Here is an 18,825-nt window from a genome sequence, read left to right on the forward strand (position 1 = left end):
TTCATAAATGCTACTCCACTACTTGACTGAGTAGTTAAAAGAAATGTGTGTATTTCAGCATGTATTGTTGCTGTATTCCACCTTGCAGTTTTCATGAGGTGCTCCCTTCCACTGGAAAGGAACCTTGACAGAATTTTTGGGTGTTACATTCTACTATTTGTGTAATACTTGTATTCTAATGAATAAGAAACATTTTTTTTCTGTTAAGTTACTGCACATCAAATTAATTCTCTCTGTCATAGACAGCATCCCGTGACATCAGAATTAATTGCAATCATCTGTGCAGTGCCAAGGATAAACTTGTTGGCAGGATTTGTGTTTCCTCTGTAATCATTCATTTCCCATGTGTGTTAGGCTGTTAATACTGTTTTGTATTGCAGTCTGCTGCTCCCTTTCCACCTTTTTATAAGGTTTGGAACAGAGCCAAAAACCTTCTCACTGAAGCAAATAAAACTACACTTGCCGCTACTTATCTCCTTCCCACTCTTTTTTCTGGTGCTCCCATCTTTACTAACCTCCAGGCTTTACAAAAATTTAAACATGAACAATGTTATAACAACACTGCTAAATTTGCAGAACATAGCCCTTTTAGAACTCACTCCTGTATAGCATTGAAAAGCCTAAATTAGTTAGAACTGTCACATCAACTAACATACACACAACTTCTTACCAACTATAAAATTATTCAGCATCCATCTGCTTGTCCAGTACTAAAAAATAATCTACAGAACTATGCTTCCTGTTGGTCATTGCCCTCCAGTGACCAAAAACTCGTCTTCTGTCTGCAGAGCTAGCAAATCTGCTCGGCACTGTCTGTACCTGTACAAGGCTGTTAAGGCCTGGAACTCCTTACCTGTATTCATGAGGTCTATACCCTCCCTTCCAGCTTTCAAATCTACCCTGAAATACATATCTGGCTCTGTTCTTGCTCTAAACCAGGATAAACTATATCCTTAAATGTGAACAAGTACCTTTTCATTCCTTATACCTTCTTACTTTCTCTTTTTCACTTACTTCCTTACTGCTATCTAATTCTTTTCTCTGACTTTCTCTATAAGCCTGTTTTTACCTCACTTCATATTGTAATTTCTGTTTGTATTAGACTAACTTAACTTTAATTTGTCTATAAACTGTCTAAAATGTCACTAAATATTAAATGAGGGTCATATACCTTGTATTGATTCTTAACCAAAGTTTTTACATTACGTCTAGTTTGTTATAACTATTTGAATTGCAGATGTTTTTTGTTTTATTTTTTAAGATTGTATAATTACTATTCATAAAATGTTTTATAATAATTTGGAGCTTTTCTCTTTGGGCCTCTGCTGAAAATGGGCTTCTATCCAGTTGGACTTTCCTGGTAATCAAATATCAATCAATAAATAAATTTTGTCTTTATTTACATAGCTTTGTAATTAGTGGTAGAATAAGAATGTGAAAGTATATTACATAAATGCAGGTACCTGAAACTAGAATGTACGTATGAATGAAAAACATGTATGTATTTATGTGAAAAAAAAAAAATATATATATATATATATATATATATATATATATATATGTATGTATGTATGTAAACATATACATAAACATAACATTTTATGTTTACATATGTGTGTATATGTGTGCACGTATTTTATATATATATATATATATATATATATATATATATATATATATATATATATATACATACACACACACACACATATATATATATATATATATATATATATATATATATATATATTTAATGCACATGTGCACACAAACACACACACACATGTGTGTGTATGTGTTGTCCTTCAGATGAGACATTAAACTGAGGCCCCATCTGCATGTGTTGATGGTAACTCAGGTGGATGAAAAAAATTCCACACCTCCTATCGAAAAGAGTAGGAGCCCTTTAGTTATATACAAAAATAACTCTTATTTACAAAATATTCACATATGTACAAATATATAATATACAAATCTATTTGCACATATTCATAACTTCCTTTACAATCATACTGAATTTTCATCCCTATTAGATCCAGACTCTCTTCTCCATAACCAGCATTTGATTTTCCTTAACATTACTGCTAAAATCCATTTAACATTAACATAATTTCACTTATTCTTTCATTCCATATAACATAAAATAGCATTTTTATCTAGTCTTTTAACATATCCTTTACCTTTATTCTTATAATATCCATATTTAATCCCATCCATGTTCATTTTATCCATGTCTAGCTTTGAAAATATCTTCTTTACATAGTTTCCACACAATTATTTTACTAGTTTACATTTCAAAAACACATGTTCCATAGTTTTTTTTCTTCTTGACAATGTAAACATACTCTATCACTTTTCTTTTTATAATGCACATTTCCTTTTACTGACAATTTATCTATTATCAGGCTCCAAAAAAAATCTTGACATTCTACTTTCTGATTACACCATTTGCTTCTTATTTTTATAGCTTTAGTTTTTTTCATCTGTTAGACCTTCCCATGGTTTTACATAGCAATGTTTTATCATTGTATTCTTATACCATACTTTTCCTATATCATCAATTTTTATTTTCCACAAAAATATTTTTTCTTGGTAATATTTTTTTTCTTCACTTATGCACTCTCTTTTACTCTTTTTTACCATACCCCCAAATGTATCATACTTATATGTATACAGTTTTATTACTAATCTATCATCTTTGTCATTTATCCACTTTAACACTTTGTACAAATTTAATGAAGCAGCATATACCACTGATTTAATTAGCATTAAGCGTCATCCCTCTTCATTTACAAACAAAACTCCTTTTTTTACTGAGTTTAATATAGAACCAAAGATAAATGAAAACATCACCTACAATAATTCATTTTCAGATACTGTTGACATCTTAAATAGACTTGCTAAGTATGGTATTTTCCCATCAGTACTGAATTTATCAAATAAACCTTTTTTGAATGATAATTTATATGTTCTCCAGAAAAGACAGGTTTGTTTTATTTCTTCAGTTGTTTTTCCCATTGAATTCTACTTACATCTTTATTCCCAAATCTTATACCTAACACAGAAATTTCATTCACTGTAAAATACATACCCCCAGTCTTTACTACACCACCTACATATTTACTTTTCCTCTTTATTTAATGCCATTTCTAGCAGCTCTAGACACTCATTTTTGCAAATTATTACTTCTATCCAAATTTTTTTTTTTTTTTTTGCAATTATTATGTCATCAGCATATGTTAATAATTAGTTACCCAGCCGCCTTCAATTTTGTAATTTATTTCACATACTATGACATTCATAACTAATGCAAAGAGTATAGCTCAATGGACATCCCTGTCTTACACCATTCTTCATATGTACATCTTGGCTTAACCAACCATTAAAAAGTATTTTACTTTATTATTACTAAACACTGACATACAAAATTTCCTAACTTTCTCATTACCCATAAAATTTCACGTCCAATTGTGTCAAATGTAGGGTCTACTTTCATGATTTCGCTTCTTCTCTTCTGTTCATATCATCATTCACAATTTCTCTATCATTAGTAATGCTTGACAACCCTTCCCCTTTATACCACATATGCGATCTTGCATAATATTTTCCATTTTAATTTCAGATCTCATTTCTATTACTTTCAAAAGGTTCTTATAATCATTATTATTCAATAATCTCAGTCTCCAGTTTGTCTTCTATATTCTACTATATAATTCTTTATATATAAAACTTTCATTAACCATTCATTCAAATCATTAAAAAAATATATTTTTTTGGCAAACCCTTAATTTTTTATCCATTTCGTACCCAATTCCATCTTGGGCTGCAACCAAATCTATATTTACTTGTCCTAATACTTTATCTACATCATTTATAGAAACCTCATTTTACAAATATTTACTCTCTTTTTCTGTTAACTTTTTATATTCTATGTTTTTGTCACTAACTTCTTGTTTCCTTTAAACATGTATTGCACATACTGTACTACACCATTCATAATCTTTTCCTGAGTTCTTTCTATTTCTCCTTTTGCATTTTCATTCATCTCATTACACTACCATCTTTCTTTACCGATCTGCTTAAGTAATTTTATACTTCTTCTCTTTTTCCTTGTAAAAACATCTTTCTTGTATTTTTGTCTGGAGTTCTTTCATATAATTCTTTTTGTCAACTTTCTATCATTACATTCTAAATCCTCCAATGCATTGTTATGTGTTCTTTTATATTTTTCTTTCTCTACTATTCTCACATCATACTGCCACTGTAAAAAACATTTTTTATATTTTCCTTAAATATCATCAACCATTCATATCAATTTTTATAAAATGTTTTCACAGTAATATGATCTTTCCATAACTATATTACTAATCTCTTTCCTTGTTCATTCCATGCTTTCTCATTTATCCTTTTTATTCCTTTGCCTATTTTTTATATTCCGTTTTCCTTTATCTCTAGACATATTACAAGATGATCACAAAATCCTGTTTCAACTACCTCCCCTTCTGTCATAACTAAAATTACTGATACACTATAATATTTCAGGTCTATAATACCCCACTTATAAGTTCATGAAATTTTGCCCCAAAGTTTTAGTTTACCACATCTTGTAACTTCTAACATTTTTTCATACATCATTTTTTACACTTTCCTCTTAAATCACAATTAAAAATCTCCAATTATAATATTCATATTGTTCACTACACAGTTTAAAATGTCATGAAATCAGCTTCCCCTTTCTTTACAATAGTATAAGCAGATAATGTTGTAATTCTATACATTTGCTCTTTCCATTTTAAATCTACAATTGTTAATCTTCCAATTTCTGCTAAAGTTACATCTAATATTGTTACTGTATTTCTACAGAATACAGCTATTCCAGCTGTTCCAGAATATCTCTCATTTCCCAAATTCCAGATTATCTTTTCTCTCCATGGTTTCTCTATTTGTAATCTTTCTTCACTTGTTAAAAAGCTTGTGCCTTCTAATATTACATCTACATCACATGTACTACATTACTCCAAAATTCCTACTCTTCTTACTATATTCTTAATACTATTCACATTTACAGAAAGCACTTCAAAGTTTTCATTTTCCTTTTTCCTTAGATTCGTTGTTTTATAAGTTCAGAGCTAATTCCTAGCCTAGCTTTCTTAATAGGCCATTCAAAGCCTGACCAATTTCTTTTCCAAAGGTGAGAATCAAACACCTTAAACCACTATAACAATCCCAATCATTAGATGTATATGTTCTTTTTTCATCCATTCCCCTTCCTTTTTTATTTTGTACTTATCCCTTTAAAATTTCCTTTCCTGTCATTTATCCTTTTACAACAGAATTCTTTTTTTCTTTTACTACCTCCCAATTTATGTCTTCTTCATCACTTATTTCAGAACCTTCTTTTATGTCCTCAATTATTTTTCTCAACTATTTTTTCTTCTATTTCTACTACTTCTAAATGTTTTTCTCGTTGTTCATTTTCTTCTTTTCCTTTTTCCTTACTCTTGGTTCAACTTTGGTAATCCATCCATAAATGTCCAATTTTGTTACATTTATAACATTTCAATTAACTTTTGTTGCATCATGTTCCATTTCCCCACAAATATAAGATTATCAAATGTCCAATTTTTCCACAAAAAATAAATGCTATGGGTCATCAATAGTATTTCACAACATCCCTATTCCCCTCCACATTTAGCATGCTTGGTACATGCATATTTTTCTATTTTTAACAAAATATTGCAGTCCCACCCCCCAGTCCATTAACTCCTTTTGTCATAAACTTCTGCAATGTTCAGTACTACTTTGCATAAAGTTTTCAAATGTCCTTTCAAAGTTTCTCTTTCTAACTCTGTTTGAAATTGTACTTGAATCTTTTTTTTTGTTTCCCTATTCAATGTTTTATCACATAAAGATTTCATGGGTTACAGTCTTTCTTTCCTGCCTCCCTGCACTCTACCCTATAGTTTTATTCTTACCCTTCACCATAAATAGTCCTTCTCTCTTTTTCTCTGATTGTTTTACTGCCACTGGCTCTTCCCACTCCGTTCGCCCTGCGGGCTCACTCCGCTCCCCTCCCTACCCCCAATTCCCACCCACCCCCAGGGGTCCTACCTTTATACTTCCTTTACCACACCCCCACCTCACTCTGCTCCTATCACAGCACCTGCCCCACCTACACTCATTAACTCTAAACTCCTATCTTACTACCACACCCCTCTCCTCATATCCCCTTTCTAATTGCCCTAACTCACTCTTTAACATCTTATTCCTGCTAGTTCCAACCTTCCTAACCTCGCCCCACTAAAAACATGGCTTTAATCCTTAAACTTCTTTATCTTCTACTACTCCTTAATATCCTTCTAATACACTATTCTTTTACTTCCTATGAACATCTTACCCTTAGCAAGTCTCCTAATTTAGCCACACACACAACCTCCATTCGTCATCAAGCTAAACAAACATACACTAACATCCTCTCATCATCTCCCTACCTTCCCCCCCTATTCCACAAACTACATCACATCAGGTCGCTAACCTCAAGACGGTTCTATCTAGTACCCTCCAAAACCACAAAGACATTTTCAATCCCACAAACCCTGTTACTATTACATGGAGATATCCACCCCAACCCTGGCCCCAATAATCCTCTCAACCATGACCTTTCTAACCATACTGCTTACCTCTCTAGCTCACCTTTCTCTAATAACTCCCTCTCTATAGCACACCTTAATATTCGTAGCATCAACAATAAAATCACACAACTCCATGCTATAATTGACTTCTATGCCTTCGATATCCTCTGTCTCACTGAAACCTGGCTTAAACCAGGTATAAAAGACAACAAAATCACTCCATCTGGCTATAGCACCTTAAGGCAAGATCGTCCTAACAAAAAGGGTGGAGGAGTAGCTTTACTTTACAAATCCCAACTACGGGTGTCCTTAATGAACTCCCTACCTCCCTCTCTAGGTAATGCTGAAATACTCTGTACCAAACTCCAACTAAACAAAAACAAAGCCATCTACATAATATGTTCCTACATCCCTCCAGGCAATAACTTAAACACACTTGAAAATATTCTCAGTTGGGTCTCCTGCAACTTCCCTCAAGAAACTATAATCTTAGGTGACTTTAATATTGATTGGAACTCCTGCATCTCTCCCAAACCTACCTTTCACCTCAATCTCTTTAACTTTCAACAAACTATTAACTCCCCAACTAGAATTGACAAAACAACCAATAAATAAGCAATCCTGGAATGGATATTGATTAACAATAATCCCCATTCTTATAAGACTGGAATACTCCCAGACAATATTAGCGACCATCTCCTTACCTATATCACTAAACAAAAAGATAATACTCTCAAACAAGCTATTTACTGTACTGTACGCAACAAAAAAATACTTAACCTGTCCTCTTTCCTAAATGACCTCAAGGCATGCAACTGGTCAACTCTACAACACCTCCCACTTGACGAAGCAGTTGCCTATTTCAATAACACTTTCCTACAAATTCTACAGCAGCATGCCCCAGCTCGATTAATTAGAATAAGCTCCAAAGCTGCCCCTTGGCTTTCCAAAACAACCAAACAAACTATGCTAGATAGAAATAAAATTTGGACTAAATGGAGAACCACTAAAAACCCTGCTGACCTTCTAAACTTCAAACACCTTGGAAATACTACAAAAAAACTCATCCATCTTGATAAAAAAAACTATTACCTTCAATATCAACAAAACCAAAATTACAACCCTAAAAAATTCTGGTCAGGAATCAATAAACTACTACATCCAGGGAATACCAAAACTCCCACACCTGCTACCTTAACACAAACTCCAGCCAACATAATAGCCGATACCTTTAACAACTTCTTCTCTGAAACAGTCACCTCTCTAGCAAACACCATGACTCCCCCCCTTCCCCTCAAAACACCTCTTCTCAAAATAACACCCCCACCCTAAAATTTAGCACAGTCTCCACAGCCCACATATGTAAGTTACTCTCTAAACTTAAACCCTGCACCCCTTCAGCCAACAAACTTCCAGCTGAATACCTACAACTAGCAGCATCTGAACTAGCTTACCCTATCTCGATCTTAATTAACAGAACAATAACCGAATCTACTTTCCCATCCTGCTGGAAAGTCTCCTATATTATTCCCCTCCATAAAGGAGGTAACTCTAATGAACTTTCTAACTACCGACCTATAGCCCTACTTTCTCCTCTATCTAAAATCATGGAACGTTGTATTCACCATCAACTCCTAAATCATCTCTTGCAAAATAGCCTAATAGTAGACTCGCAACATGGTTTTAGGCCCCACCATAGTACTTCCACCGCCCTTCTCTCCTTCACCGACACAATAAACAGAAATCGCAGTAACCTTTTCTCCTCGGCCCTATTCCTAGACCTCTCAAAAGCCTTTGATATGGTTAACCATCAACTACTCCTAGATACATTGACATCACTTTCACTCGACTCTTCAGCAGTACAATGATTTGACTCATATTTGAATGATAGAAAACAAGCTGTCCTCTGGGACAGCCATATATCCGCCCAGCTCCCAGTCACTATCGGTGTTCCTCAAGGATCCATCTTAGGTCCCCTCCTCTTCTCTACATTTATAAATAACCTGGCTACCTCACTCCCAACATCCACTTGTATTCAGTATGCAGATGATTCAACTCTGATCTGTTCTGCTTCTTCTTCAGGAGAACTCCACTCTTCCACCCAGAAACTCTTTACTACGGCAGAAAAATGGTTCCAACATATCTGTCTCCTCCTTAATCCCAAAAAAAACAAATTACTACTCTTTACACCAACACTTAAATCTGCCCCAATCTCATTTTCCATTACATCTGGCAATGGCACTATCATCAATCCTGACTGTTCCACTAAACTCCTAGGCGTTACTATAGACAATCAACTGAGTTTTGACTGTCACATTGATCTAACCGTCAAGGCTGTTAATAAAAAGATAGGTGCCCTTTATAGACTTAAGCCCTTTCTTACTGCAGCTACCCGAGTGTCGCTTGCCCAAACTCATCTCCTATCTACACTACTGTATGCCTCCCCCTCATTTATTAACATTTCAAAAGCTAACCACCAGAAACTAGCCACAGCCTACCATAGTATTGCCAGGTTTGCTACTGGTTCCCCATATCGAACTCACCATTGTCATAATCTCAAAAATCTTAACTGGCTAGAACTACAGAATCAAATTCTCCTACAGCAATTACTCATCACTTATAAAATTCTCCATTACCCCTCTAATACACCCATACTAAATAACCTTATCACCCCATACAAAAATCTTACTTCCCTTCGCTCAGCCAACAAACTTCTAGTAGCTACTCTCAAATCCTACAACAAAGCAGGTGACTCCTTATTTGCTAATACTGTAGGATCTCACTGGAATAAACTCCCCAAAGAACTAACCACTTTAGGCTCATCCCACCTTTTCAAAAAACAAACAAGGAAACATTTGCAATCTCACTGGCTATGCCCCTGCTCAAATCCTGACTGAGCTTAAAAAACGATCACTCTCTCCTGCACCCTACATTGCTCTTCTACCTACCCTACTTCACTACTTCTTTCCCCCCAAGAAGTAGACCTAGCAACCCACCAGCCTGCTTATTTACTCCTACCTACCTCTTTTTTGTTACCCACCACTATCTCTAACCTGTTTTCTCTCCTTGTATCTAACCCAGTTCCAAACTTCCTGTGTGCAAATCTCTATCCTAAAAGTAGTGCTCATCACTATATCCCTGCTACTAACTGGCTTTTATGTCTAAATTTTTACAAACTCTCTACCTGTTCCTATTTTTCTCCCTTCTTTCTTTTTTTTAGCAGTCTATCTATAGTAGATATTTAAATTATAATGACTCTGTACTGTTGTTTATTTCTTGTTTAAATTGCCTTCCCATTACTATTCTATATATCAATTTTTCCCTTAGTTGCCTGCATGCTTTACTTACTTGTTATTTACTTGTTATTTACTTGCTATTTGTTAGTCACTTAGTTTTATTAGTGGAGCTTTTCTCCTCGGGCCTCTGCTGAAAATGGACATGTATCCAGCCAGACTAGCCCGGTCAACAAATGTAAAATAAAAAAATAAATAAATAAATTTTCCAAGAAAATTTTCCATTACACCAAAAAGAACTATTAAATTTGTCCCACACTTCATACCTGTCCATTTCTTTGTCTTTTTTACTTAGTAAAAAATACCACGTATTTTCATTTTTCATTTTTTCTGCTACTCTACTTTTGCCTTCTTTTACTTTCTCTGCATGTTTTCTTTTGGTTTACTATCATAACGTGGATTGGCACCTGCAATAAATTGAGATGGCTGAATGCATATATCCACAGTTTCCATAATGCTGAACTGAAAGCATTCAAATTTACTTTAGCGAATCCAAGTGTTCCTTCACTGATATGAGGTTGACATTATGAATGGAGATCACGGTATAATATGGGTCAGGAAATTTTCCCTTTTCCACACTGTAGTGCAATCTCAGAGTGTATATAAATAATATGCAGGGTGTGTGGGGGCACAGTCTCACACATGGGGGTGCAAGGGGGCTTGCCTCCCCTGCAAAAACATTAATAGTAACGCATACTTTTGACAATGGAACTTCCAATGTTCGAATGTCATGGTTACCATGTCTGACATTTTGGTACTTCAGTACCAAAGTTGAATAAATAATTTGATAATCACAACAATGAAGAATAGGGGAAGTTCCCAATGCCCTGGCTAAATTTCCACTAGCAGTACAAATACCACCTCAGGTATGCCCTGAAAACAAGCTACTAGCCTAGTGGGACTAAGCTGGTCAACAAAGGACAGACAGATAAATAAATATATAAATACAGATATACATCTAATAGATATCTATATTTATCTATATATTTATGTGTGTGTGTGTGTGTGTGTGTGTGTGTGTGTGTGTGTGTATATATATATATATATATATATATATATATATATATATATATATATATATATATGGGATCCATACAGATCCCCGTTTGCACTTTCCACCAAAACATTAATCGGCGAGCATACTTAACTGAAAGTGCTGTTCACCAAAGCAGCACTTGCTTGTAAGTATGCTTGTTGTGCCGGTGGTACTACGGTGCGGATAAGGGAAAATTCCCTTTTCCCCACTGTAGTGCAACCTCGATGGGGGTGGGTGGGTGCAGGGTGGCTTGCCCCCCCCTGCATAGCAGTAAATGCTTTTTTTTCAACATACTTTAACAAAAATGCTTTTTTGGTTAAAGTGCTTTCGTTAAAGTGTGTTCGGTAATTATGGATTCGGACTTTTGAGCTTTCGATCAAAAGTCATAAATCTATATATATATATATATATATATTATATATATATATATATATATATATATATATATATATATATATATATATATGTGTTTGTGTGTCTATGTGTATGTATCTATATATATATATATATATATATATATATATATATATATATATATATATATAAATATATATATAAACACACATACACATTTATATATGTACATGCATATACACATATATGGGTCTGGAGTAGTAGGGAGTTTCGACATTTGATGTATATTTTGGGCTTGCTAGTTTTTCACATACAGATTTTCATGGCACGGTTGCGATAATCTTTCAAGTGCTATATCTATAATTAATATATATATACAAAGTGTATATATATATATATATATATATATATATATATATATATATATATATATATAAAAATATATATATGGATGCACTTCAAAATAATGAATGTCAAAATACCTAAACTCAAAATACTGAGACCAAAATCTCTAAAACTCAAAATACTGAAAACTCAAAACACTAAAAACAGACAGGATACCAACACTTATTATATTCCCGCACAAGTACATACTGAAACAAATAAAACACAAACCATATTACTCTTCTCCAAGTATAACTTTAGTGTAGTGAAGTGCAACCTTGGAGTTGATATATTTGAGTAGCAGGGGGTGTGGGGGGGTGCAGGAGGGCTTGCCCCCCTGTCTATACTTGCAGAAGAGTAATATGTTTCTGTATGTAGTTCTGCTGCAGTACAGTTGTATTGTTGCACTGTGTTTTGAGTTTTTAGTATTTTGAGCTTTAGAGATTTTGGTCTCAGCATTTTGAGTTTAGGTATTTTGGTAATTTGAAAGTCAGTATTTTGAAGTGGACCCATTTATATATATATATATATATATATATATATATATATATATATATACACACACACACACACACACACACACACATACACACCTACACATACATGTGTGTGTGTGTGTGTGTGTGTGTCTTTGAATACTGAAAGGATTATTTCTATGAAATGCAAAAAGCATCTAATAAATGCAGTGTTCAGTAAAGGCCACAAATCATTTCTTACTGTGTTACTTTTCTAAGACAGTCATTTTCAGAATTCTTCATGCACATACAAGATGGCTGACCAGAGTTAGCCACCACACCCTAGGAAGAGTGAGGGAGCAAAATAGCAGATGAATAACTTGCATACACCTTACTCCAGCCTAAAGTGTTCATATTAATAATATATCCAAGGCATATTTCACAGCCCACAGTTAGAATAAGTGGGTAAAATATGAAGCAGTGAAAATGTTGTAAGGTGTAGCCCATCCTGAACTAGATAATCTAAAGCTAGTACAAATGTATCAAAGAAGAGGAAGTCATGGCATCCGGCAGTTTTTACCTGCAATAAACAAAGTTAAGAAGGAGTAGTAATGTGAAGAAATAACTGTCACTGAATACAAAAAAATCACTCACCACTGTTAGCGATTTGCATGTCAGTACGAAGGCCTTTTTCCTGTCTACTAACTGTATAATATCTTATTAAAATGATCAATTTACACAGGTATGCTTACACTTCATGACACCCATGCAGACGGACAATAGAGGTATGACTGCTGAATCCTACACAAATGCACTTTATAAGCACTTACACGAGTGCATGGATCATGCTATCCCTAATAGAACCAAGATGTTATCGTCCAAAAAAAGGAAGCCAATCTGGTGGTCCTCTACCATAAACAAACTCTACAACAGAAGAAAGAAACTGTTGCAAAAAAGAGTAAAATCCCATGACTGGAGGAACTCCCTGGTCAACCTCAGTAAGAAGCTGAGATCCCACATAAAATCCTCCAAAGCTAGTTACGAAAACAAAATTGCCACTGACTCTAAAGACAACCACAAAGCATTCTATAGCTATGTCAAGAATCTCAATGGGAACACTCAGATCTGCTCTAAGTTACAGCACAATGACACTAAATATACAGAACCAACTGATATTGCCAACATCCTAGCAGATAGGTTCAGTGCTAACTTTACCCCCCTCTCACCCCCTAGAGGGCCCATCTCTATACTGGAAGAATGCAAAATTCCTATAATCACGGCTGCACAGTTAAAAATCACACTCTCCAAAGCCAAGAACACAGCATCCATGGGACCAGACAATATCCCAGGATGCATTCTACACGAACTACAGAATGAACTGGCACCCTACCTAAGTACCATGTTCAATCATAGCCTCGTCTCAGGCTTTGTACCCACTGAATGGTGGACCGCGACGGTTATCCCACTCTACAAAGGGGGAGCCACGACGGACCCTGGGAACTACTGCCCTATTAGCCTGACGAGCCTGGTCTGCAAGGCCATGGAACGTATCATCATGGAACTCATAAACAAAGACATTGGTAATCTCCAAACTCTGGACCCTACCCAGTTTGGATTTGTAAAAGGCAGATCATGTCTCCTAAACCTGACTGACTTCTTTGAAGCAGTCACCAAAGCCATAGATGAGGGTAAAATGGTTCACACAGCTTATCTAGATCTCGCCAAGGCTTTCAACAACATCCCCCACTCTGGAATTATAAACAAGCTCACTAAACTAGGTATAAATCCCTATGTCACAAGATGGGTTGCCAACTGGCTCACGCACAGAACCCACACTGTGAAAGTAGCGGATTCCAAATCCGACTTCAGACCAGTGACAAGTGGAGTACCACAGGGTTCAGTCCTGGGTCCTCTCCTGTTTGGTGTCTACTTCTCTGAAGTGCAGGCTAACACAAAAGGTCTTTGGCTAACAAAGTCTGCAGATGACTGCAAACTAGGAGCCATAACTGAAACTCCTAACGATTTGGACAAACTACAAAAGGGCCTCACTGAGACAGATACCTGGTGTCAAAGCCATGGCCTGAAGTTCAATGCCAAAAAGTGTATTGTCATCCCCTTTGGTAAAAACTCTGTACCCATGAACTACCACATATCTGGTAGTCTACTTAATGCCGAAAATGTGATGAGACCTTGGGACACAGGTGGACAGTAGTCTCTCCTTTGATAATCACATCGCCACAGTGGTCAGGAAATCCTTCTACGTGGTTCATCTCATCACAAAAGGATTCTCATCCAGAAAAAAAGAGGTTATTGTTCCCCTCTACTCATCACTCATTAGACCCATTATAGAGTACAACGTCCCTTTTGGTATGTACCTCTCAAGACATCTACAACAACTGGAAAGACCACAGAAATATCTCACAAAGAGGATTACTGGCCTGAAACAGATGCCCTACGCAGACCGTCTCAAAAAACTACAGCTTTACTCCATTGCATATCGCCTAGTCAGGGGCGATCTCTGCCTAACATACAAAGCTATGTCAAACCCAGAGCTGTTGGACATGCTCCGCTAAAAGAAATCCCAATCCCTCTGAGCTACACGCTCTAGGGACCTAAACCTTGTCACCATAATAAACAGAACATGCTGGAGGGATAGATTCCTGTCCCAGAGACTTCCCATACTCTGGAACAGACTACCTATCTATGTCAAACAGAGCTCCTCATTAGCACTCTTAAAGAAAAATCTTGATGATTGGATGGGAAATGGGGAAATTCACCCCAGGGATCACTTCTGTGGCTCTGCTCGACAAGGGCACAGGAAAACAATTTTCTTGGGTGGCGAAAGCCAGGGTACATTTTTTGGCTAGGCTTATATAGGCCCTAGGGCCAATAGCCTAGTACCTACCTATGAACCTATACATGACAGGTAAAAAAAATCCCTTTTGTTCTTTCTGTAGCAGAAGCGGAAATCAGTTACAAGACATAACAAGCCCAGAGAAGGTTTGATGGATTCACCATGGGTGTTTGTGAGTATACAAACATTATTCATACTTAAGAAATTAATACATGTGATTAAGCAAAGCAAAGTGTTGCAAATAAAATGAAAGTTGTAGTTTGCATTTTCTTAAAGAAATCATTCAGATGCAAGTAGTAATCAAAGTAGACTTGCAGAAGTACTGCAATACCAATAACCTTTCCAGCACAATCCTTATTAGTACCACATTGCAGAATAATTTTCTCAGTATAAAATGTAGTACTACTTCATATCTTAACTTGCTTATTAGATGCTTAGTAAGCACTGACAATAAAGCATATAGTGATTATAAAACCTAATTATGAGTGAATTTACTGTCTCCATTTTGTGTGACCTTTATGCCTCCCTTCATGCTTTTTTATTTTAATTATATATTATTTTCCATTTCTTTTTTTCCCTTTCTCTCTCATTTATGTTTCCTTTCCCAGAGGTCCAGAGATCCCAGAAGCAACCTAATCATTTTCCTTCTAGGTCAGAAAATGTTCCACATCACCCTCTTCCCAACAAGGGATGTTCTCACAGGGTCAAGGCATTATCTCTGGTACTTCAGGTACCCTGGCATACAGCAGCTTTGAAAGCCATTAATGCTGCGAGCTTAGAGAACTGACAGGGATGTGGTGGAGTGGGCAGTGGTGAGGTACCGTTGGCCCATGCAGGACTTTCTTCAGTGGGTGCAAGGCTCACTACGCCTGTCTGCTCCAAACACTGAACCACTGGAGGCCTCTGCTCCCACATAATTGCGGTCATCCACTGCACAACACTCAGGCAGTGGAAACATCTGAGGTTCTCTGGAATGGGGTAGGCATTCCTGAAACTCCTCTTCTACTCCCTCTGTCCCTAATCCTCTCTCCTGCACCCTTTTCCCTACTTCCTTCTCATATTAAAAATATGAAAAATAGTGGGCTCTAGTCCCCAACAAAAATATAGAACTCCTCCTTTTCCACTTCATAAAGCATAACCCTCTTGCTGTTGAGTTCATATTAAAAACACAAACGTTTACTTACCCGAACACCTAAATGGCGACACATATTCCGTGAACCACAAATATACTGAACGCCCTAAACTGCGAAATTCAGAAACTCGAAATGTCATACTTGGCCCATCCCACTGCCTACTACATACTACCTACACAAACAAACTAAATAAACCACATACATACACTAACCAAAACCCTACTTCTAACCCTAAACTAAACCCTACTTCTAACCCTACACTAAAACTTGCATATACCACCATGTATGCACTTAACTTAACCCGCACCCTAACCCTAAGGTCTGTAACTATCGCACACTTACCTTAAAAAGCTATACCCAAACAAACTAAATAATCCACACACATACATTTAATAAAACCTTACTTCTAACCCTACACTAAATCTAACATACATTACCATCTATGGACTTACCTTAACCCGCACCCTAACCCTAAGGTCCGTAACTATCGCACACTTACCTTACAGAGCTATACTGCAGAAGGGCCAACCATGACGATTTGATGTTTCGGATTTTGCGCTTCAGGGCAATCGATGTTTTCGTGGTTCAATGAAGATGTGTCTGTGTTTAGGTGTTTGGATAAGTAAACACTAGTGTTTTTAATATGAATCCTTGATGTCTTCTTTCTAAGTCCCTTATGTTATGTCTCTTTATTTTTCAGCTTTTCTAGCTTACCCTTTCAAACCTTTCTAAGAAATAGTCAGGGTATCCACATATGAGCACATCACTAGTCAACACACACTCATTTATTTATATATATATATATATATATATATATATATATATATATATATATATATATATATATAAATATATATATATATATATATATATATATATATATATTAAATATATAAATAAATATATATATATATATAAATATATATCTATATATATATTTTTTTAATTCATTCTGAATAGCTGCTCTAAGCATGAATTGCCTTAAAATTGACCATCATTAGTTCAAGGGGGAGGGGGACTTGCACAATGCTGAGATTGTCCACAACTTCCTAAAAAATCCTAAGTCAATCAAGACTTTACACATTAATGTATTAATTCCCATATAATAAAATCATTAGTTGTTAATGGCCAAAAGACTGTTGATGTCATGAATGGAAATGAGATATGGCCTTTTATATATAGGCAGCAGGTGCTCCTGGTCCCTTATTGTCACACTGCAATAGTTTCCATTACACTTGGTTTCCCTTTGGCAGTTAAATTACTTTTTCCTCAGGCTGGGCCATGCAGCACCTATCCAAATTATATCTCCACTGAGTTTACATCAAATCACAAGCAAAAAATATACACATTTCTGTGGAATTATTACAACTCTCCCTCCAATTTAGACTCAAATGTATTAAAGAAAATATGTGAAGATAAAGTTGTACATGTGTTTTTATGGATCTACTTTGAAACGTGAAATTACCAAAACAGTGAATTGCAGATGATCAAGGGGTTCTAGGTTTCTGAAATGTTTTAACATCAAAACTCAGGAGATCGAAAATCAAAATGGAGACATTACGTTTTTGACCCTCCACCACTGCAGTCTACCCAACTAAATGTAAAGATGATTCTTTGAAAACAACAATGTAGTTGCTTAAATCATATAAATTGTTTAAAGTGGTAAACACTAACACTGTGTTATCAGATGTACCATAAGTAATCTTTTTTTTCAATGAATGTACTGTTCTTTAAAGGAAATTTACTCAATTCAGCATTTTCTAAAGTAAACTTAGGAAACCTGTCCATTTTAGCGATTTTTCTACTAACTCTTCCTACTAGCTACAGCAATGCTTTTTGGTTAGGAAGACTTGGTACATAATCTAATGATATTGAACTCATGATGACATCCACTAGTAAACAAGGAGTACCTCTAGATAAATTAGATTGTTTTAATTCAGTACATAAGGCATATCTTTCCACTTCTACAGGATTTCCAGGATGGTTATGGGGAACTGACTTGCACAGTTCTTCACTACTCGGTAGAGATGTAGTAATAGTTGTTCCTTTACATTTTTTGCTGGATTTATTCTTATAGCACCAGTATTTCTTTAATTTTACACTTCTTTAGAATGATAGATGTAGCCTTCAATTACAAACACTTCCTTACTTTTTTGAGATAACGTAATTCTATACAAGGTTTCTATAGATCCTGGAGTGTTGAACGTAACATCTGCCATTTGGGTTAGGTACATAGTACAATTCTTTACAGGGACAGTAGCCTAGAGTTAACATGTACTGATATCAGTATTAAAGTAAGTGAAACTTGATAATTTCAACTTTCAGTGTTCTGAAAATTCGACTTTGTAGTCTCGATCATTGCAATTCGGTATTTTGGTAATTTGATGTTTCAAAGTAGATCCATTTTTACACCTGGAATAAGCAGCTAATTATATACTTTAGCTTTACTGCACAACACATTACTCTGAAATATTTGATAAATATTGTATATGGTTACAGAGCTATGATCCTATATTGCCATGTGGGTGATCTATTTTTTTTTTTTGGCCATTCAGTTCCCAAAATGCATACAGGTTTCACATTTTTCAGAATCAGTATATATCTACATCATTTAGTTAATGTGCGCTTATGAAATAAGAATAAAAAATAATACTGTTTTCTTAAAAAAAGTGATATGTCTGTCA

At 35.4% G+C, this 18,825-nt stretch overlaps 1 protein-coding gene across 3 annotated transcripts in view; it reads right to left on the reverse strand.

Moving 5' to 3' along the window:
• Positions 1-18,825, reverse strand: part of LOC122817246 (E3 ubiquitin/ISG15 ligase TRIM25-like) — a 1,463,860-nt gene that overhangs the window by 108,381 nt on the left and 1,336,654 nt on the right. The window lies entirely within an intron of this gene.

Source organism: Protopterus annectens, chromosome 12.part0, assembly GCF_019279795.1.
Source record: "Protopterus annectens isolate FY-2018-M chromosome 12.part0, PAN1.0, whole genome shotgun sequence".
Taxonomy (NCBI): domain Eukaryota; kingdom Metazoa; phylum Chordata; order Ceratodontiformes; family Protopteridae; genus Protopterus; species Protopterus annectens.